Below are 23194 nucleotides of genomic sequence, written 5' to 3'. Positions count from 1 at the left end.
GTCCGCGTTCACGCGCGCAGAGGGAGCATGTGAAACCCGAGGGAGCGGTCCTAGCAGACCAATCACAGCGCTTGCGTCCGCGTAGAGTTGACGCGTTGTTACATTTTTGGAGAGGTGCACATCAGGGTACGCCGAAGGGTACGCGCGCTACACACAGCCTACGACGTAGCTACGGCGCAAGTTTGACGCAGAAGTATAAATTGGGCTTTATGGTGAGGGCAAGAGAGAGAGAGTGCCTGCAAGTGTGAGTGAGAGAGAGAGAGGTCTGTGGTCTTGGCCAATAGGTGATTTACTTGTTTTTGTGTAGGTAATACGTTGTCAAATATGTTTAAATTTAAATAAACTACCTATACAAGTAGTTATGTCTCTTTGTATTAATTTGTCCTGTTATTGACATAATGTGCGTCATTGACAAAATGCGCAACCAGATGTTCGAATAGTTCGAATATATTTGTTTTTTTAGAGGGAATATTCGAACGTCATTTTTGGGTAATTTTGACAGCCCTAGTCTATTCTCATTCATCAACATAGTTTCACTGATGATCCAATACCAACCCAAAACCCAGGATAGAGTGTGTGTGTGAATGTGGTCTGGACTGTGTGTATGAGGCTCATTGTGTCAGAGACGCTGTAGAAGGACAGAGTTCCTGCACTGTGATCCACATACACTCCTATTCTCCTGCTGATGGACTCTACAGGGAGTTTAGTGTTTATGTTATTGTGTATGAATGAGTATCCAGAGGGAGAGCAGAACAAACTCCAGGACTGATTATTATATCCAAACCAACACCTATTACCCCGTCCCTTCCTGCTGATGCTCTTATATGACACTGATATACACACATCAACCCCACTCCACTCAATCTCCCAGTAACAGCATCCACACATACTCTCTCTACACAACACCTGATACACATTATCAAATCTGTCTGGATGATCAGGATACGGCTGCTCTGTGTCAGTGTTAGTAATCACTCTGTTCTCCTCAGACAGACGGAGGTGTTTATTCGCTGTGTTCGGATCCAGAGTGAGCTGATGAGAATCTGATGGAGAGAAAACACATTAGTTATTATAGTTAATTATAGAAACTTTCTATCTTGAGTCTTCATTTCAGATCTGACTAGTTAATTTAGGATTGTAAGCAACCAATGATAATAAAGCACTAAAGAAATATCATTCTGTAACAGCTTTTGTCCTGAATGAGGTTCTGACTGATCGCCATGGTTACCAAACAGAAAAGATAGGATTCTTATGTTCAGATATTTCTGTAATCAGGAATTATGAAACTGTCTGATCTTTTACAGTTTTTTTTTAATTGCTTTGTCACAATTTTCACAAGTATTGTGTGTGTGTGTGTGTGTGTGTGTGTGTGTGTGCGTGCGTGCGTGCGTGCGTGTGTGTGTGTGTGTAGACATACATTTTTGTAGTCCTGCTGTAATCCTGATCTCTCCTCCATGATCCACACTACAAAACACACACAGTGACAGTTAATCAGTAACACACTCACTCACTCACTCTCTCTCTCTCTCTCGTGCATGCTGGGAGTGAGTGGGCGGAGCGTGGTGAGTGTGGATGTGAGTGGTTTGCCGACTGTGGCTGGTAAGAGTGCTTTTTCCAAACTTTTTCCTTTTTTTCTTGTAAGTGTTTTGTTTGTATTTTTCGTTGTTGTTTTGTTTATTGTTTTTGTGAGGATAGTCTGCTTCCAGCATTTTTGCTAGGAAGCATGGCGACTCCAAACACAATGGCTTTTGAAAATTTAACTCGGCGTCATGGAGTAAAAATTGATTCAAACGCTAACGTGGAAGATGTTTGTTTGGCTGTAGGAGACGTTGTGGGTCATAAAAACATTGTGTCCGCTTCGCGAATGAATAATGCGTTTGTGCTTTTCTTTAGCACTATTGAGAAGGCGAACGAAATAGTGCAAAATGGTGTTGTAATCAAAGGTTCGCTCACGCCGGTGTTTCCTCTGAGCACTCCCGCCAAGAAAATAATGATTTCAAACGTCCCTCCGTTTGTGAAAGATGAGATGATTGTGCAGGAATTGTCACGATATGGAAAGATAGTTTCTCCTATCAAAAAAATTCCACTTGGATGTAAATCGCCTTTAGTGAAACATCTCGTGTCCTTCAGGAGACAGGTGTTTATGATTCTGAAGAATGGCGAGGATGAACTTGACCTGGTTTTTAAATTTAAAATAGAAGGCTTTGATTATGCTGTTTTCGCATCATCCGATACGACGATGAAATGTTTTGGTTGTTCTAAAATCGGACATCTCAGTCGTAATTGTCCTGATAAAATGAACACGAACACAGAGCAGATTAATGCAGGTAAAACGGGGAGCGCTGTTGATGGATCTAGCGCGCCCGAAACCAGCGCAGCGGTGAATCCCGCGAATACACCGACCGAGCCGCTCGAGGCAGTGAACAGCGCGGAGACGCGGGCGGTGCTTTCTACTGTTGTTGATGATGGAGGTGTTGTGGCGGAGTCCGTGGCAGCAGAGAACGCGCTGGGGTTGAGTACATTATCTTCTGTGCTTGTAGAACAAGACAGAGAAATTGTAAAGGAAGATCTGAGATTGAATGACTGTGGATTGGATATGGAAGTTGAATCAACTTTCAAAACACCAATTAAAAGAAGAAAGAGTCGAAATGATAAAACCAGTAAGCAAATCAAAATAACTGACGCTGCTGAAGATGAAATCATAGCTTCTGACGATGATGATTCTGACTCTTGCGTTTCTGTTTGTTCTGAGTTTTCTGCTTGTTCTCAAAATGAAGCAGTAAATGTTTTGTACAAAGCTGAAGACATTCGTGTTTTTCTTCAGGAAACGAAAGGGTTAAAAGGCGTGCAAATTGAGGATTATTTTCCTAATAGTGCACAATTTGTGAAAGACACCAGATATTTGATAAAAGAAGGGGCTTTCGTAGATCTTGAAGTGTATCGTTTACGGAAATTTGTCAACAAGTTAAAAAAAACAAAATCCTAGAGATGATAAGAATGCCATGGTTTAAATCCCTAAGTTTTTTTTTTTTTTTACCATAATCTCTGTCTTTCCTTTTCCCATCTGAGTTTCTTGCTGAACCTAAATAAAACTATGAGTCAGCTAAAAATTGGAACTCTCAATTTAAATGGAGCTAGAGATGTTCGTAAAAGGATGATGTTGTATGAATATATTAATCAGAAGTCTGTTGATGTCATGTTTATACAAGAAACGCATAGTGATCAAAGAAATGAGGTGGACTGGAAAAGAGAGTGGGGAGGTCAACTTTTTCTTAGTCACAAATCCTCTGTAAGTGGAGGGGTTGCAGTTTTATTTTCTAAAAATATGACTCCAGTATCTTTTGAATCTGTTGAAATTGAAAAAGGTCGTTTTTTAAAAGTTATTGTTAAATTTGAAAAAATTGTTATGGTTTTTTTAAATATCTATGCTCCTAATAGTGGAGTGGATAGAGTTTTGTTCTTAAATTTAGTCAACACTACTTTGAAAAGCCTAAGTACAGATGATTTCTTAGTTTTAGGGGGAGATTTTAACTGTACTGAGAATGATAAAGTAGACCGAAATCATTTAGAACCGCATGTTGCATCTCAAAGAGTTATTAAACAACTCGTTCAAACTTTTGATCTCTGTGATGTATGGAGAAAAATGCATAAAAAATTAAGGCAGTATACATGGGTTCATTGTAAAGATAATTCGTTGTCTTTGGCACGTCTTGATCGGTTTTAAACCTTTAAGCACCAGCTCAATATTTTCAAATCTTGTCAAATTAATCCTGTAGGATTTTCAGATCACAGTGCAGTTCTTTGTTCTGTTTTAGTAAGTTGTGTGAAGTCAAGCAGTGCCTATTGGCATTTTAATACATCTTTGCTTGATGATAAACATTTTAAAGATTCTTTTGCTTTTTTTGGGGATGTTTTTAAGCAACAAAAGTATTTATATAGCTCTCTGCAACAGTGGTGGGATTGCGGGAAAATACAAATCAAAAACTTTTGCCAGCAATACACTCTTAATGTTACAAGACTAATAACTCGATCATTGAAGACTCTAGAGACTGAGATAGTTGATTTGTACAGTTTGTCTGCATCTACAGGCAAAAAAGAACACATTGAAGCTCTAACATCAAAGAAAACTTTATTGACAAACCTGTTGGACATTAAGGCACAGAGAGCGCTGGTTCGCTCACGTTTCCAGAATATCACACAAATGGATGCACCTTCTAAATTTTTCTTCAGTATGGAGAAAAAAAATAGTCAAAGCAGAATAATTCATTCCTTGGTCTCTGATACAGGACAGGAATTAACTAAAACTTCTGAGATAAGAGAAGTTGCTGTGCAGTTTTATAAGAAATTGTATACAGCTGATCTGATAAATGAAAAGATGACTATTAGTAGTTTTTTTGAAGGTCTGCCAAAACTTGATGAAGAGAGCAATGAGAGTTTGCAACTACCTCTGACAGAGCAAGAACTTTATACAGCAATGATTGGTTACCCATTGAATTTTATAAAATTTTCTGGCCCGTTTTAAGAGATGCTCTCTTAGTGGTGTTTGATGAAAGCCTTACTAATGGTTTTCTTCCCCTTAGCTGCAGAAGGGCAGTTATCACTTTATTGCCCAAAAAAGGTGATCTTCAGAATATAAAAAATTGGAGGCCTGTTTCTCTCCTGTGTTCAGAGTATAAAATCTTGTCTAAGACATTAGCTACAAGATTGAGTAAAATAATAGGGAAGGTGATACACTACGATCAAACATATTGTATACCAAATAGATCGATTTTTGATAATATAACTTTAATCAGAGATGTTTTAGAAGTTTCAAAGCTGTTTGGTGTAAACATTGGCCTTATTTCTCTAGACCAAGAGAAGGCATTTGATCGGGTTGAACACCTTTATTTGTGGCATACTTTAGAAGCTTTTGGTTTTAATTCACGATTTATTGATATGATTAAAACAATGTATTGTGACATTGAGAGTGTGATTAAAATTAATGGTAGTTTGTGTGCTCCCTTTAATGTACAGAGAGGGGTTCGGCAAGGTTGTGCTATGTCTGGGCTATTATATGTGCTGGCTATAGAACCATTGTTGTCCATGTTACGAAATAAGTTAAAGGGTTTAACATTGCCACAGTGTAAAAATGCTTTCCGTTTATCTGCATATGCTGATGATATTATTGCTTTTATAAATGATGATGATGATGTTGAAATGTTACGACAGATTGTTAATGATTTTAAGGATATTTCATCAGCAATTGTAAATTGGGGGAAAAGTGATGCTTTATTGATTGGAAATTGGGAAGGAGGAAATCCCATTCTACCAGGAGGCTTATTATGGAAAAAAGATGGGCTAAAGTATCTTGGTGTTTTCTTAGGCAATGAAGCCTTTATGCAGAAGAACTGGGAAGGAATGGCAGATAAAGTAACTGGACGTCTGAAAAAATGGAAATGGCTGCTTCCTCAGTTGTCTTTTAAAGGACGCACACTCATTATCAACAATCTTGCAGCTTCTTCTCTGTGGCATAGACTTGCATGCGTCGACCCTCCGGTTGGTCTCTTAGCAAACATTCAAACAGAAACAGTGAACTTTTTCTGGGACAATTTGCATTGGATCCCTCAAAGCGTTTTGTTTCTGGCTAAAGAAGATGGAGGCCAAGGTCTAGTGCATTTGTCAAGTAGATGTGCTGCTTATCGTCTTCAGTTTTTGCAGAAGTTAATTCTAGGATCTGATAGACTGGTATGGAGACCAGTGGCTCAATGCATTTTGCGAAGAATAAGTGGACTTGGCCTGGACAATGTGTTGTTTTTAATGGACTCTAAAAAATTTGATTTTAGAGGAGTTCCTGCCTTCTATCGAAGTCTCTTTAAAATATGTATAAAAGTCTGTTTAAGCCTCAATGGATGGAACCATTAATGTCCCTGTACACTGTAAAAAATATTTTTGCAATTTAGTTATTTCAACTTATTTTTGTGAGTAGAGATAACTAGATTGTCCAGACAACAAGAAATTTTAAGTTTTCTTGTCCTCAACTAGACTGAAAGTTGAATGAACAACTTAAATTGTTATTTTAACTCAAAAATGTATGTTTAAACAACTGCACTAGATTTTCTGTTGAATTAACAAGTATAATTGTTATTTTAACTTATAAATGTAAGTTGAAACAACTGCACTAAATTTTCTGCTGGGTTTACTTCAATTATACTCTAATGAAGTATAAATGACTTTAATAGAAGTAAATTTACTTTGTAAACTAAACTTAATTTATCTATATATATTGCTGTCTGGTAGACTGCATTAAAACCTAAACTTCAATTTTATTTTAACGTTAGCCTACATTAAAAAACATAACTGTTATTTAAAATTATGAGCACAAATTAATTAAATTACACAAAAAATTTGTCTAGCTGTTTCAGTTTTTATTCATGGTCAGATTCAATCCATCATGGGCGGATTTGAGCGATTCATGAAAATGAACCTCTCAAAATGATTCGGTGAATCATTTTTTTCTCTCTGAGAATTTTCGAGAAGCCCGCGGAAACTGGATGATTTTCCCTGTTGGACCTCACGTGTCTTCAGAAGGAGTGATACAGAGTAAGTGAAAGTGGATGCAAGGTTTTAGTTCGTTTTAGAATTATATTATCCATTTCGAGTCAGAGTGTTTTTGCACATAGAAGATTCGCTGATTTTTTTACTTCCTTGTGTTCAAGCTTCAGTCAAGTTAAAAGCTGCTCGTTCACCAACCGGACCAAACCGGATCTTTTTTTTTACCTCAGTTTCATCTCAGTTGCAGAGCGCCAGATATAGGTAAGTTTTCACCAAACTATTTTAATAAAAAAAAAGTAACTGTCAAATTGAATCGATATGGGTGATATAAATAGCAAGTAATACGTCTGTGGTTTGAAATGTCACGGTTTTCATTATTAGGCTAAAGTTACTATTCAGTGTTTGGATTTTGCCGGCCTCGCGCCATTTCGATGCGCTTTTGTTAATGTTGTAAGAAATCTTTATAATAGGGTGAATTACTCACGATGTTGTCACGAATTTAAGATTATTGATTGTATTTCTGCACATAGAAGATTCGCTCATTGTACTTTCTCGTGTTGACTCACTCACAGGTTCAGTCAAGTACTTTGACTAAAAGCTTGTTCATCAACCGGAATTTTTTACCTCAGTCACTTCAATTCAACTCAGTTGCAGAGCAGATATAGGTAAGTTTTGACCACAATCTTTGAATTACAAAAGTAAATGTCAAATTGAATCGATATGGGTGATGTACAATTAAGTGTCTGTGGTTTGAGTGTTTTCATTAAGTTACTATTCGGAGTTTGGATCTTGCGCCATGTCGTCGCGCTAGAACATGTTCATGTTTTAAGAAATCTTGATAATAGTGTGAATTAGTCACGATGTTGTCACGAATTTAAGATTATTGAGTGTATTTCGAATCAGAGTGTTTTGCACATAGAAGATTATCTCATTGTATTTCCTCGTGTTGACTCACAGGTTCCATCAAGTTGACTAAAACAAAGCTTGTTCACCAACTGGATTTTTTACCTCAGTTACTACATAGCAGTTGCAGAGCACCAGATACAGGTGAGTTTTCACTGCAATCTTTGGGAATTCTTAAAATTAACTGTCAATTTGAATTGATGTGGGTAAAATAAGTAACTTATTATATCTGTACTTTTAAATGTGACTGTTTTTATTAATATGGGAAATTGTTGTGATTGACACACATGGCATGTTTCAGTGATGCGTGTTTGAGTCGCTTGTAATTTGAGAACACATTTCAACCATCTTCCTAAATTCATCATGTGTTGTGAATCGTTTATAAACCTGTAGTCTGAAGTTTTAGGCATTTGAAAGCAAAAATATTAAAGGGTTAGTTCACCCAAAAATGAAAATTCTGTCATGCATTAATCATTTCTTGTAAAATAATTCTGTAATTACTCATCCTCATGTTGTTCCAACCCCGTAACCCCTAATTTCCACCAACTGCGGAATGGCTGCGGATCCGTTCCGGAACGGCGGCGGAGTCAATAGGTTTCCATTTAAGTCAATGTGTGTATTTTCACTGAATGCGGAACGGCTGCGTTCCAACTCCGGCGATCCGCAGCCCTCTGGAGCAGATACGCAGAGCTTCTATTTTTGCCGGATGCCGGAGAGCTCCGCAGCAATTCAGCACTTATATCGCGCGATCATATACGTGAATTCGCGAGATCTCGTGGGTCCTTGTGACCTCAGCTGTCAGTTATGGCCGCAGCCATTCCGCAACAAATCCGGACCTGGTGGGTGTTGAAGGATGACAGAGCATGGAGCCGTTCCGCAGTTGGTGAAAATCCGGGGTAAGACTTTCGTTCATCTTTGAAACACAAATTAAGATATTTTTGATTAAATCTGTAAGCTGTCTCACTCTTCCATAGGCTTCTAGGCAATTTCATTCTGCCGGTCCAGAAAAGTTAGTACAAACATTGTTAAAATAGTCCAAGTGACTACAGTGGCTCAACCTTAAGTTTATCAAGTGACGAGAATACTTTTGTGCAAAAAAAACAAACAAAAACCCCCGACTTTTTTCAACTATTCATTTTCTTCCATGTGGGCCTCTGACGTGAGTTCACGAGAGTGCCACGATGCATGCACAAGAACTGAGAAGATGACGCAGATGGGTCTCAATGTAGTGTTTAAAATGGTTCTAAAGTGTGCATTTACTGGATGTCTGAATCGTGAGAAACCAAGAAGAAAACGTAAAAGTGCCTTACCAATGCCGCAAAATGAATGGCTTACCTTTCACACTTTCCCATCAAATGATCGCGGGCGTCATCTTCTCAGTTCTCGCACATGCGTTGTGGCGCTCTCGTGAACTCATTCAGAGGCCCACACAGAAGAAAATGAATAGTTGAAAAAATTCTCTTTTTTTTGTTGCACAAAAAGTATTCTCGTCACTTGATAAACTTAAGGTTGAGCCACTGTAGTCACTTGGACTATTGTAACAATGTTTTAACAAACTTTTCTGGGCTGGCAGATATCGATTACCCAGCAGTCTATGAAGGAGTGATCCAGCTCTCAGATTTCATTAAAAATATCTTAATTTTTTGTTACGAAGATGGATGAAAGTCTTACGGGGTTGGAACAACACCTTTAATGCTTTTCAGAGTTTCTTTTTTAAAGGAATGTTGTGAACAAGATGTTTCATTTGTTGGTCTGTTGTGGGAGTGGCATTTTAGAGTGTTTAGTTTAATTGATGAATTTGTTGAAGCTTGAGAGCATAAATAATTGGTAACTTAGTTGATATTAAAATGGCATTTAAGCCAATTCATAGGTACTTAATGGGCCCTATTTTAACGATCTAAAACGCAAGTATCAAGCGCAAAACGCAAGTAACTTTGTGGGCAGGTCTTGGGCGTTGTTGCTATTATACCGGCGGGATAAATGACTCTTGCACCCGACGTAAATCTAAAAGGGGTTGGTCTGAAGTAGCTTCATTATTCATAGGTGTGGTTTGGGCGTAATGTGAAATAAACCCATCAGAGCGTCATCTCACATTTCCTTTAAGAGCAAACGCGCTTGTTCTATAGCGGATTCCTATTATAATGGCGGATTTGCCAGACGCATGCCAGGAACGGATCACAGCCGAGGAGACCAACGTTCTCGTCAGGGCCGTAGAAGACAGAGAAGTAACGTTGGAGATGGAGAAACCCACACAATTTAGCTTCGGTTAAACAGGCGTATGAATTTGGGTTAATGTGTAAGCTAGATGTATGCTTTTATGATTATCTATCTATCTATCTTAATAATGTATGATTTGCAAAAATGAAAACTGCTTCCTCTGTGTAGATGAGAGAATCAAAGTTTATGCGCGTTGTGCACACGCTACATTAATTATGGCCAAGAATGCGCCCTTAAAATTGCATATGAATAACATGCGCAACGCATGTTGCATGTTCTTTAGAATTTTCTAAATTTGCAAAATAGCATGAGGGAACGTTTGCGCCGGAACACGCCTCCTCTTTGCGCTAAACCGCCCCCGGGAGCGCAAGTGTATTTCTTAGTTAACCGACGTGCGTCTGTGGAGGGAAAAGTCCGCTGTGCGTCGGGTGCAAAATAGGAATGATACATGCGTCGGTGTACAAAGTCAATTGCGCTGGGTGCAAGATAGGGCCCAATGTGTTTAACAATGTTTAAACGGTTTCTTTTGGAACAAAGGATGTTTCTATATTGAATGCTGTGGGTTGATCTTGTTTAATGTTATTTAACAGATTAATCCACAAGACATGCTTTGAGACAGGTGTAAAACACCTTTTCATGAGGTGGTTTTCTGCAATTTCATTGCAAAAAAAAATTGTATTGTATATAACACCTGATGTACTCGTTACATCATAAGAAGAATGGCATCTATGCTAATGTAAGTCTTTCTGTTTATTCCAAGGTTTACTGAAGTCAGCCGTATCCGGGCCGTATCCAGATCAGATGGTGGACCTGCGCCTGGGCTCATCCACGACACATCCCTGAAGTGCCAGCCTCATCAGCCCTGTGAAGGCCTCATCGACACGACAGCCATCAGCACTGATCCTCAACAAACTCGTATACATACCGGCGTGACTCCGACTTCCAGTCAGATGAAACTGGATAATATTCTGAATGTTCTGATCCAGTCTGACCTCTGACCTGTAATGCTGCCTGAATCATAATCATACACTGTTCGTTCTTTGCCCAGAGGAGAACTGGCCCCCGACTGAGCCTGGGTTCTCCCAAGGTTTTTTTTTCCATTCTGTCACCTGATGGAGTTTTGGTTCCTTGCCACTGTTGCCTTGGCTTTTGGCTTGCTTAGTTGGGGACATTTAATATTCAACAATATTATTGATCTGCCTTACTTAAGGTGAAAGATGACACAATTTTCTTCTAGAAACAAACTTTGTTTTATTTTCATGTTATCACTGTGAAGCTGCTTTGATACTATCTGTATTGTAAAAAGTGATATATAAATAAAGGTGACTTAACTAATTAACTTGTTGTAAATTGTATCAGTGATCGTTAATTTTACATATATTTTTTTAAATCAAATGTATTTTACAAATTAATGTTCTAGTAGTAATTAATTATTTGGTACTGCTGCAGGTTTCAAAACACCACTTTAGTTGGCTGAACTTATTGGATGTAGTTTAGAAAACTTAACTTTAGTTTGCTGAACTTATTGGGTGTAGTTTAGAAAACTTAACTTTAGTTGGCTGAACATAAATTTGAAGTTTACTTAACTAAATTAAATCAGCTCATTGTACTTTATAACTTGTCAGGTAAACCTTTCTAAATTTGTCAGGTACACTTTTATAAATAAGTTAGTAAAACTCAAAAAAATCCATGCAAAAAGATAACAAAAAATAATGAGTTAAGTCAACAAAAGATTTTTTTACAGTGTACTGGCTACTCGAAGAGCCCATTGTGTGCGGAGCACGTTTCGATGTATCTGGTGACGAAATACCAGGTCTTAAGGATTTGTTGTATAGAAGTGGATCTCTACAGTTGAAACACATTATAAATAAGGCCGGGTCTGATTTTAATGATGTAGAAGCAGTTTCAGCCTTTTTAAAGGTAAAATCTGCACGATACATTAAACGGTTTTTAGATAAACTGCAGGGGGCTTTCAATGTACAAGAAAGAGTTTTACTTGATGAGTACAATAAGAAATGTATATTTCCAGATTGTGAAGATTTTTTCCCAGATATAAGTATTGTACCTGATCTTTCTTCATTTAATGACATTAATCCCATGTTGAAGAAGGAAATTGATGTGCAAATTGATTTCTTTGAAGTTAAAGGGAAAGCATTGTATAGAAGTATTGTTAAAGTGACGAATATTAAATGGTTAAATAGAAGTGATACTGTTTGGAGAGACATTTTAGAGATCACTGAAAAAACAAAACCAGTGTGGAGGATTTTGTACAAACCTCCGTTACCTAAAAGAGTTGGTGATCTTCAATGGAGGATACTCCATGGCGCTATAGCAGTTAACTCTTTTGTGGCAATGTTGAACCCAAATGTAAGTGAGGATTGTCCTTTTTGCAGTGAAAGGGAGACTGTGTTTCATTGTTTTATGTTTTGTAACAGACTTCCGTTTTTGTTTAGTCTTCTGGAGTTTCTTTTTGAATCTTTTGAGGTATGTTTTACGAAGCAGGATTTTATTCTTGGTTGTATGTATACCATTAAGAAAAAATACAAATGTCAGTTGCTTAACTTTATTGTTGGTATTGCAAAATTAGCCATTTACATAACTAGGAGAAATAAAATTGAACAGAAAGGAGAACAAGAACTTGTAACAGCTTTTAAAAAAATGGTAAAATCACGACTTGTAATTGAGTTTAATTTTTATAAACTGATGAGTACATTGAATATTTTTGAAATTGAGTGGTGCTGTGATAATGTGCTGTGTTCATTAGTTGATAATGAACTGGTTATCTCAGAAGTGAGATTTTTTTATCAAATCGAAAAATATGTGATTTGTTTTTGTGAATATTTTTTATTGCCATGATTTTTTTGTAATAAAAGGATTGTCAAAAAAAAATTCTCTCTCTCTCTCTCTCTCTCTCTCTCTCTCTCTCTCTCTCTCTCTCTCTCTCTCTCTCTCTCTCTCTCTCTCACACACACACACACACACACACACACACACACTCACTCTCTCTCTCACACACACACACTCGCCTCACGCACATACACACACTCTCTCTCTCTCTCTCACACACACACACACACACACACACACACACACACTCGTGAAGCAAAGAGGATACAATAAACAGCGTTTTGTCTCTTGTAAATGTGACAGATCGCTGTAGCGCCTCAGTTCAAGCGGCACGTGAACCGATCATCTCTTCTTTACTACTATTACTAGTTACAGTTTTTCTGAATTGCTAAAACACATTTCTTGAAACCATCACTCACTTTCACAAAACCTTAAACACAAAACCACATTTTCAAGCCACATTCAGAGAACTTCTGACTCTCCCGGCAAAATCACACAATCGCCTCAAAACCATTTTATCTGCTCAAAATCACACTATGCTCTCAGATCTTACACACATCAGTCAATATTATAAACACTACAGATCATTCATTAGACTCTACAGAGAGAAATGAAGAACACAGAATCCAGAGCATGCAGTTACAGGAAAAAAGTATATTGTAACAAAGTAAACAAATTTTGCAATCATTTAAAAAGAAATGACAACGTACAGTAGTATGGTGAATAAATACTATGTGCACTGCAATTACAGTATTGTGCTAAATATGGTATAGCACTGAATGTCTGTATATTAGTTTTTCTCGATTGCTTAAAGTGAGCGCTATTGACAATCTAAATAATATATTTTTTTATGCTTGTAGAGGACCAGTGGTTACGTTCACACTGTAAATTAAAAAGAGTGATAACTGCATTTAAATGTGGGAGAGAATCCGCAGAATTTTAGTCCTGTGAGTCATGAAATTGCGATGATTGACACAGTAAACATAGCAACATGAGAACGTGATAACCATAGCAACATTTTGGCGTCTAATAATGTTATGATTTTTGTTACATTGATTTAGCCTACACTTTAGTCATAAGTTTACATACACCTTGCATAATCTCCAAAATGTAATATTTATTTATTTTTTAATGAGGATGATCATAAAAACATTGTTTCTATTTATTACTGCCCTGAAAAATCGTTTTCACATAATGGATGTTTAATAACCTAGTCCACAAGAAAAACTACAAACACAAAATACAAGACAAATTACATAGGCTTGATTTTAATATTGTGTTTCATTACCTGAATGATCCACAAGTTTTTTTTTTTTTATGGTTGTTCGTGAGGAATAATCCTCCAGCTCCTGCACATTCTTTGCTTTTCCAGCATCTTCTGCATATTTGACTCCTTACTAGCAGTGACTATGATTGTGAGATCAATCTTATCACACTGAAGACAACTGATGGACTCATACACAACTATTACAAACCCTGCAAACATTTAGTGATGCTCAAGAAGGAAGCAACCATTAGGAGCCAGTGGGTGTACATTTTTTAACTGGATCATTGGTGTAAATTGCTCTTATTTTATTTAAAAATTCATTAATTAATTTAGTCCTGCCATTTAGAGGCTAAATAAGATATTAGCATGTAAAACAAAATAAGATAATCAAAATAAATAAAAATAAAAAAATCAACGTCATCTTGCTCAAAAGTTTACTCCTCGCTCTTAATGCATCGTGTTATATTCTTGAGCATTACCTTGCAGAATCTGAAAGATGTACGATAGGTAAACATATGACTGTAACTATACATTGGAATCATTTTGTAAGGTTTAACATATTCATTTAAGAGCTCAGTGTTGAGACCTTTCACAGGAATTTGATTGACATGCGATCTGACCAATCATAATGCAGATACCTGCCATTTTTGTACGACAAACAAACCAAACCAGATAGTAGATTAAAGTCATTGGACTTCAACTTGAAAAATGCTGTGTATTGAATTCTTTTTGCAGTTCTGATGTTCATTCATGTTTAATTCGTGCTATAACTAGAAGATATTATCAGTTCATGTGCTGCTTGAGTTGAGGCCTATATTAAAGCACCACAAAACAGTGTGTATTGTTTTAATTTCATAATGTAGCGTATGGACAGGACTCATGATTGCTTGTCATTATAAATTTTAAGGAAGCTTTTAACCCTTAAACTCGTAATTGTAAATTAGAGCATAGCGCCATGAGTCTGGACTGAATTGATCTCTTTTGACACGTTTGTTACCAAGTGATGCTTAACAGAGAACATCTCAGAATTCGAGAAGATGGCTTCAAAGAGATCCCTATCTGCTAACATCTCTCTCTCTCCAAGCCAGAGACCCAGGTGGCGAGGAGATCTCCACACACACACACACACACACACACACACACACACACACACACACACACACACACACAAACAAGCATCCCTTTGCATTTAATTCCGAATACAAGTGATTCAGAATTTGTAGGTGACATATTAAAGCATGCATGTTGATTAGTTTTGTGTTAATCTAGTGTGATTCTCTAGTGTGTAGTTTTGAATTCTAAATGGGTATTTTTAAGAATGATACACTATATTTGTACCCTAACTCCCCCCCAGACCATAAAATTTTATGGTCCTAACGGAATGTTAGCCAGCCAGGAATCTCACTGAGATTCTGGCAGAAGAGCAGAATTAGGTGTTCATCCTAGATATTTTATATGTATAACCATTGAAGAAATATGTAAACCTGAATGTAATTTCTCTTTTTCATGGTTGTTCTTCTCTGTGATGGGTTTTTGTATTCTTGTAAACCGTAAAGGAATAATGTTTCAGATGTGCACCCAGTTGCAATCATAGATATGCCATGTGGATCTTTCTAAAGTCCAATCTTCAATGCCCACTTATCAATGTACATCACATGTTGGGTTCATTTTATTCCTAGGTTGTTAGTTTAACCTTTAAGCTTATTTTTACAGAATAATAATCTATCTCGACGTGTACCTTCGAAACATATCTAATTCGGTATCCACGTAAAGCTCTCCTTGTACTGGAACCAAATGTATGCATCAGGATCTGGTAAAATGTATGATACTATTTTTACCATCGTTAGAGTATAACTGATCACATAATAACACTGCCATAAAACATGCAAATTAAACTGGGAACTAAGACAAAGAATCTTCTTCCCGCTCTGCAATCTCTGAAGGTGATTGGTTGTTCGTGCGAACAGAGGCGTCAACCCATATTTTCCATAAAAGACCGACTCAGGAAATCTCCGTGAGCACTTTTTACGAACCCGCTTCATCAGCGAGAAGACCCACATGGCTCCCTTTTAAGGGAGAATTCATTCAATGTTTTCGTGAATGAATTTATCTTTTATTTTCTTAAGTCTTTTCTTTATTTTAGTCTTTGTTTAGACTCTAGCATTCGTTCAGTGAAGCTTCAACTTTAAAGAGACTTGAATCTTCCGCGGCGCACGCTCCTCTTCTTTAAAGACGTGCACGAGCACTGCGTCTAAGAGAATGCCATGGCTCTACGGCTCTTTAGGGAGTCCTAATCGCCGTTTTATTTTCTTTACTAAAGTTTTATTTTCATATTCCTTTCTCCCTCCACAAAAGGGAGACGAACACTGAATCATGCTTCTGGCAACTTCACGTTCGGTGAACCTTTAAACTTCGCGCGAGTCTGGCTCGCCCCAAAGACACGAGGAAACGCCCAGCTCTTAAGGAGCTTCTCCTTCTTTAGCAAATACAAAGAGAACCATACGCAAATATTTTGATTTGTGATTTGATGAATCTGATTTCTTGTTGTCTCTCAAGGTTACTGCCTGTGATTTTGCCTAACTGTGATCTTTCTTTAATCGCACATGTTTAGTTTCACTTTCTCTCATCTCTCTCATTGTCAGAACTCTCTTTCATCCTCTCCCTCATTTTCGTTATTCGTTTAGTCTTGTATTTTGTTTACGTGTCCTGTACATACATAGTTACTCATGTAGACTGTAGTATTTTTGTATTCATTAGTTCAATATATTAGTCTATTAAAATTCATACTTGGTTGATTCTGTCTGCCTGCTCATAACTAAAGTCAATGAGATGTTTTCGATCTTAAGCTACAAAGCTGATTTGTTACTTTAAGTAACCTAATCTTATAAGAACAGGAGAGTTGTTTTTATGGCCAGAAAATAGCTTTCTTCAAATTATAAGAAAGAGATAATTTTTGTTGAGAAATTGTTAAGTTAATCTTACGGCCGTTTGCTGGACAAACAACCGTTTGATGATTATTCATTTCCATTAAGGGTTATCTCATAATCGATCTGAAATAGGATTATTAGTATATGAATGATAAATTATAATTAGTTGTGATTGATTATTCAGATATACAAATCGATCTATTTTCAACTTCGAATAAATTAATGTAACTGTATTATGCAAAATATTAATCATATTCATGATTAATTATTAAAAATTCCCTATAAATCATTTGAGCTAATGTTAAATGTACTACTAATGCCAGTGCGGTTACAATAAAAATTACAAAATTTGAAAGCTGAGACATTATTTCATACCAGAAGTAGCCTTTTCTTATCTGTTGGCGCATTGTCAGTGTCCTCTTTGCTCCGCAATATATATTTCACTGTGTGAGAACATGTGGAGTGAGAGCGGAATTTAAATCTTTGTGGACTCGGCCGGACTCGACTCGGACTCGGATGTTAAGGACTCGGACTCAAGTGCGACTCGGCCCTCTTTGGACTCGGACTCGATTGTTAAGGACTTGGACTCGACTCGGACTCGACAATGGTGGACTCGGACCCAACACTACCTTTTACTTTCGCTATTGGTTGCTGATAAAAAGGAAATTACCATATTTGGATCCGACAGCATTGTACAGTGAAGAGAGAGCTTTCCAGCCGTGCCTTTGATGACAGAGAGCAGACAGAGATCGCGGATCGGCGGGATGATTTATAGGGCCCTATAATTTCCGCGATCACGGAATCGCGGACGGAATCGCGGAATTGGCAAATTAACGCGGAATCTAGTGTCAACGCGGAATTTCGCGGAATTTTAGATATTTGGAATAAAATTCTGTTTTTGTGTGGGAGAAAAACGTATGTCTGAGGAAAATCGCATATTACTGAAAGAACGAGCAGAGAGAGAGAGGCCCGGTCGCGCACGCGTCTTCAAACTGTCTTGCTCTCTCTCACTCCCTCGCGCTTATTAATCTAAATCAATTGAGAATTGACACAATGGTAAAAGATCGGAAGAACGAAGTTTCACGTGGAGTATTCGGATATTTTTTTCCTGAATTAGGCTACCGCCGGGTGTGAATTGTGCAAAAAAAAAAAACTTTACCTTGCCTTCTCTGAAAAGCGTTCCGCCCTTTCAGCTGACATAAAAAACACTTTCAATAAACTAAACAAAACCTACCCAATGATGAAATGTTTTCTGTTGACAAATCTTGTGCGATGTCCTAACTGCCGGGATAATCACACAACGCGTACAAGTCTGCTAATGATACGTCCGATTCGCGAACTAATGACTCCTTTTGAACCGATTCACTTTAATGAATGGTTAAAACAACTGATCTGTCCAACACTGAATCGGTTTGGTGTATAACAAAATCGGTAATACTTTACAATAAGGTTACATGTATTAAACTCTAGTTAACTAGATCAGTTAACATTAACTATTAATAAACTGCACTTCTACAGCATTTATTAATCTTTATTAATGTTAATTTCACCATTTAGTAGCCTACATTATTTAAATGAAAAGTTGTATTTGTTAACATTAGTTAGCTTAATGCACTATGTGAAGTAACATAATAAAAATACAGGATTAGGGTTAACTAAGATTAACAAATATGAATAAATACAGTAACAAATGTATTGCTCGTGGTTCATGTTAGTTAGCCTAATACATTCCCTAATGTAAACAAACCAAACCACATTTAACACCTCTTAAAATGAGAATTTTGTTTGTTACCTCAATAAATTTAGGGTCATTCTTATTTTATTTGTGTACATTTTAATCATTAACATTAAAAACACTCTTTTTACGACTAAAATAACAGTAAAGGGTAAAAAAAACTGAATTCCCAAAAATTAAAACGGAAAAAACGGAATTTGCAAAAAGTAAAACGGAAAAAACGGAATTTGGGAAAAAATAAAACGGAATTTGGGAAAAAATAAAACGGATTTTATAGGGCCCTAGATTTACAACGACAACTTTTGTTGAATTTACGCAAAATCTACAGACGCAAACAGACAAAGTGTAATAAAATAAAGACCTAAATGTGTATTTCGGACTTTTTTTCACCACAGTCTGAAAGGAGACATGTTATTGAAGACAAATATCCAAAAATCTCAAAATTGACCAGTAGTAAAAAAACAATGTTTTTGCCTGCCGTGTCTCACCTTAAATCTCCTCGTTCTTTGTGCAAGGTTGCTCAGAATGATAGGGCCTGATAGCTCCTAAAATAGGGCCATTAGGGAGTGTCTTTGTCTTTCTCAGGTGTGAAAAGCTTACATATTAATGAGGTGATCCGCCCCTTCACATAAAGCTTTCTCACACAAAACACGTCTTAGAAATTTTAAATCAATATATTGTCTTCTCTGAATGAGCAGTCAGGATGATTTTGCTGATGTAGCGGCTAAACAGGCTTGTTCCTATGCAACTGTACAAGTGTGTTCAGGTAGTACAGCGCAGAAGACAATTCTGCCTCCTGAATCCATCATAGATCTGTACAAAGACGTTCCTCTATATGAAGCATGGACATGGTTAGACAAAGGAACCACTGTGGATCTGGCTGCTGGACCAAAGGGGGAAAGTATGTTGCTCCCGAATCACTGCTGCCATATTTAGCTAAAAAAATACACAATTTGGGTCACAGTGGTCCAGCAATGATGAATCACAGGTTCTCAAATCAATGGTGGAATCCAAAATTCAGAAATGTAGCCACAGAAACAGCCAAGAGGTGTGTTACATGTCAGAAAAATAATGATGTACCAGCAGCCATTACACCAGCAGCACATACCCCAGCTCCACCAGGACCATTTTGTCACTTGCAAGTTGATTACATCTCGTTGCCCCCTTGTAAGGGAAAAAACTGACGTTTTGATAATAATAGACAAATTCTCAAGATGGGTAGAAGCTTATCCAACAGGGCGTGCTACCGCTGCACATACTGCTAAATGTCTTGTCACTGATTTCATTCCCAGATTGGGATTACCAGATTGCATTGACTCAGATCAGGGTACACACTTCACAGGACAGATAGTTAAAGAAGTATTTAAAATGTTGAAGATTAAGTGGAATCTTCACTTCCCCTACAGGCCACAAGCATCAGGACTGGTTGAATGGGCAAACAGAACAATCAAAACCAGGCTAAGCAAAATGCATCAGGAAGGAGTATCATGGGTTGAAGCGCTGCCAGCTTTACTGTGTAGTATGAGAGCGTCACCTAACAGATCAGTAGGACTGAGCCCTCATGAGATTATTACAGGATGCCCAATGCAGATGCCAGGTGTGATTGATCTGCTGATGTGCTGATAAATGCTGATGTTCACATTGCCTCAGATGCCCTGGGGCCTCATTTATAAACGTTGCGTACGCACAAAAGGCGGCGTACGCTGCACTCTACGCAATAATTGGTATTTATAAAAAGCAAACTTGATGGGAAAATGTGCGGTCCTTCACGCAAGTTCTCAACCAAGCGTACGCACAAAAAAACGGGTGAAACGAGAAATGGCGACATCGTCGGCAGATGGAAGAAACACGTGAAAGTGTGTGAAACTGTAGACGGTTGTGTAAAAGAAATGGCAATACTGCCTCTCATAAATAACATGAAGACTTCACAAAGCAAGTCTTACAATTAACAGCCTACACGAACACCCGTTTGGTCGATCTGCAGTGTAAAACAAACAAAATCAAACGGAAATTACAACAGAAATGCAAATAAACACATATTTGCAAAAAGAAAAGTGAAATATGTTCTGCAATAATATTGGCATTTTATGCAATTCATCCTCATAACACATCTGTAGCTTGTCAGATGCAATTAAATGGATGGCAATAAAATGCCATGATGCCATCACAATGCGTAATGACGTGAGTGAAGTTACGTTTCTTGGTTTTCCTCTCTGTGTTTGCCATGCTTTCGCAATCGATGAATATTAACTTGTGGGCGTTTCACAGACTATTTATGGGCAACTATGGGCGTGACATGAAGCTGCAAAAGCTGCGCTACATTTAGAATTGATTGTGATTTATTAAGGGAAAACTGCGTAGGATGTGCGTGCGCACACACAGGTTTTATAAATCCGAATATTTCTGTGCGTACGCACGTCCTATGTTTCATCCGTACGCCACTTCTGACGCAAATCCTACGCAGAGTTTTATAAATGAGGCCCCTGATCTCTTACTGTGAACACCTTACAAAGGCAGTACAGAGTGCCAGAGAGAGAGTTGAGTCATGTTGGCAGACTCCAGCAAAAGGGGGAACACACAATCATCCCAGGTCAGTGGGTCATGATAAAATCATTCAGACACAAGCCGTTAGAACCTAAGTGGCACGGACCATATCAAGTAATGTTGATTACAGCAGCTGCAGTGTTGTGCCAGGGAAAGAAAACATGGACTCGTGTCACACTGCAAAGTTGTTCCTCCCCCAACAGGGATAGGATAGGACACATGGACCAGTGAGGAGCCCAGGGAAGAACCGAAAGCAACAGGCTCCAGGGGCCAACCCTGCGGTGAAGATTCCCTTATAGGCCCTTCCCAACCACTAGTCCATCCTCACCTCACTGTTCCTTTTAGGTGTCTCATGAGTTAAGAAATAGTGAAAGAAGGAACCACAATAGCAGACTCAGATTGAACAGAGGATACAACCCTAATGTTTGCAGTCTTTACAACGAATACTGCTCTGTCGCCGTTGTTCTCTTTTTGTTTTCTTTCTTAACTCTGTGCAGATACCACTTGACGGTTATCCAGAAAACCATATGCACTGACCTACACACCTGCATATGAAGACCCAACCTCCAGAAAACAACTAGACCAATTGCAGAAACTACAACCAACACAGAAGAAAAATACAAATACATCAACATGATCAAGATTGCCTTAATCCTAAATATCATGGACATAGCGCAAAGTGTAGACCCCAAAAAGACAGGGACCCGGCTCTGGTGGCATTGTAGCGACCGAGAGCGGGGTCTGGGCGTTTTAACTTGACACCAACCTGCTTCCACCTGTGGGCAGACGGCAGAGAAGGCCCATGGGCATTCTGCTGCGGGCTGCCCGGTGGCGAGGGGAGGGGGAGAGACGAGAAACGAGGCCCTGACTCCTCGTGACCTGGTCTCTGCGCCTCCGGGCCCAGCTGCAGACAGGAGCGACGCAGCCGAGGCTGCGTCACTGCTATCCGCGAGCTGGAGAGAGAGGAACGGGAGTGGCGCCATTCGGGGGCGGCGCGCACTGCCATTCTGACCCTCTCGGACGGAGGAGACTGGTCTTACTGGTCTGCCAGACTCGACCGTGAGGGGAAACGAGGAGCGAGGCCCGGGGGCATCGAGTCCTGGTTTCCGCCTCCTCACCCAGCGAGAGACGAGAGTGACAAGGCCGTAGCCCTCACTGTCATCTGAGCACTGGGGCCCGTGAGTGACTCAGAGGAAGTGGACTGCTCAAACTTTGGGTACTGCTGACTGGATGACCAGCGGCAGAACAGAAATGAAATTCTCCACCCGGCCCTCCCCCGGGGGAAGGAGAGTGATGACACGCACTCCCAAAGAGCAAACATCACATACTCCGGGTCGCTTCTCTCAGGGTCGTTTCCCTTCCCTTTGCTGGGGGGAAACGAACTCCGAGCGGGCTGGTTTTGAGGCGCTTCTGATCGTCTGACCGAGGGCCAGCACTGTGACTAATCACGGTCAGTCACTAAGCGCAGCTCCACCCCAAATCAGAACTACCCACGTGCACTGAATGTGCAGGGGTAGTGAGAGAGGAAAAACTTCTGCAGATTTAGGCATGTTTGGCTTGCCATATTGGCACCAAAATGCTTCCATACTGCCAAAATTGTTCACACGCATCCAGGCACTTTAGACCCAGGAAGTGTGGCTGTCTAGTCTGAATCTTCAGCACGAGAACACACCATTACAGTAGGAACTCAGCATAATTTTCAGAGTATAATAGCCCTCTCTCTGATGTAGCGATCGACATCTGTCCTCCCCTGGGGCCCCGAATGAAATGCTTGGTCCCTCATGAGAAGGACCAAAATCCCATTCAAAGCCTCGACAGCACACGGCATGCTGAGCGGCTCAAGCCCTTACGAGAAAGGGGAGACGAACAACGTGCCGACGTGGTCATGCACTCATGAGAGAACATGAACCACCCATGAACGCAGTCTCAACACACTGATTAGGCATGAGAAACAGCGATCATGGCCGTCAACCAGGCATGCAAGACAGTGAAAGTGGCCATCGCCTCGATGACACACGGCACGCTGAGCGTTCAAGCCCTCAGGCAAGACGAACAACGTGCCGACGTGGTCATGCTCTCATGTAGAGAGCACAAACCACCCACGAACACAGTCTCAGCATGTTTGCGATGCGCTAGAGGAGTGAGTGGTTCGTGCTCACTGTAACCCTCAGATCACCAATGTTATTCGCCAAAGTAGCCCTCTCCTGGTGCACCAGAAGAGAA

General features: G+C 39.0%; 1 pseudogene across 1 annotated transcript in view; it reads right to left on the bottom strand.

Moving 5' to 3' along the window:
- Nucleotides 1–522: 522 nt before the first annotated feature.
- Nucleotides 523–23194, bottom strand: part of LOC307157321 (NLR family CARD domain-containing protein 3-like) — a 125863-nt pseudogene continuing 103191 nt past the window's right edge. Inside the window, exons 7-8 of the transcript in view lie at nt 1418–1464; nt 523–1043 (exon numbers count right to left, since the gene is read on the bottom strand). The product of the transcript in view is annotated as an NLR family CARD domain-containing protein 3-like (transcript). The remainder of the gene's footprint in view (nt 1044–1417; nt 1465–23194) is intronic.

Source organism: Squalius cephalus, assembly GCF_949319135.1.
Source record: "Squalius cephalus genome assembly, chromosome: 4".
Taxonomy (NCBI): Eukaryota; Metazoa; Chordata; class Actinopteri; order Cypriniformes; family Leuciscidae; genus Squalius; species Squalius cephalus.
This window is presented reverse-complemented; position numbering and strand designations above follow the sequence as displayed.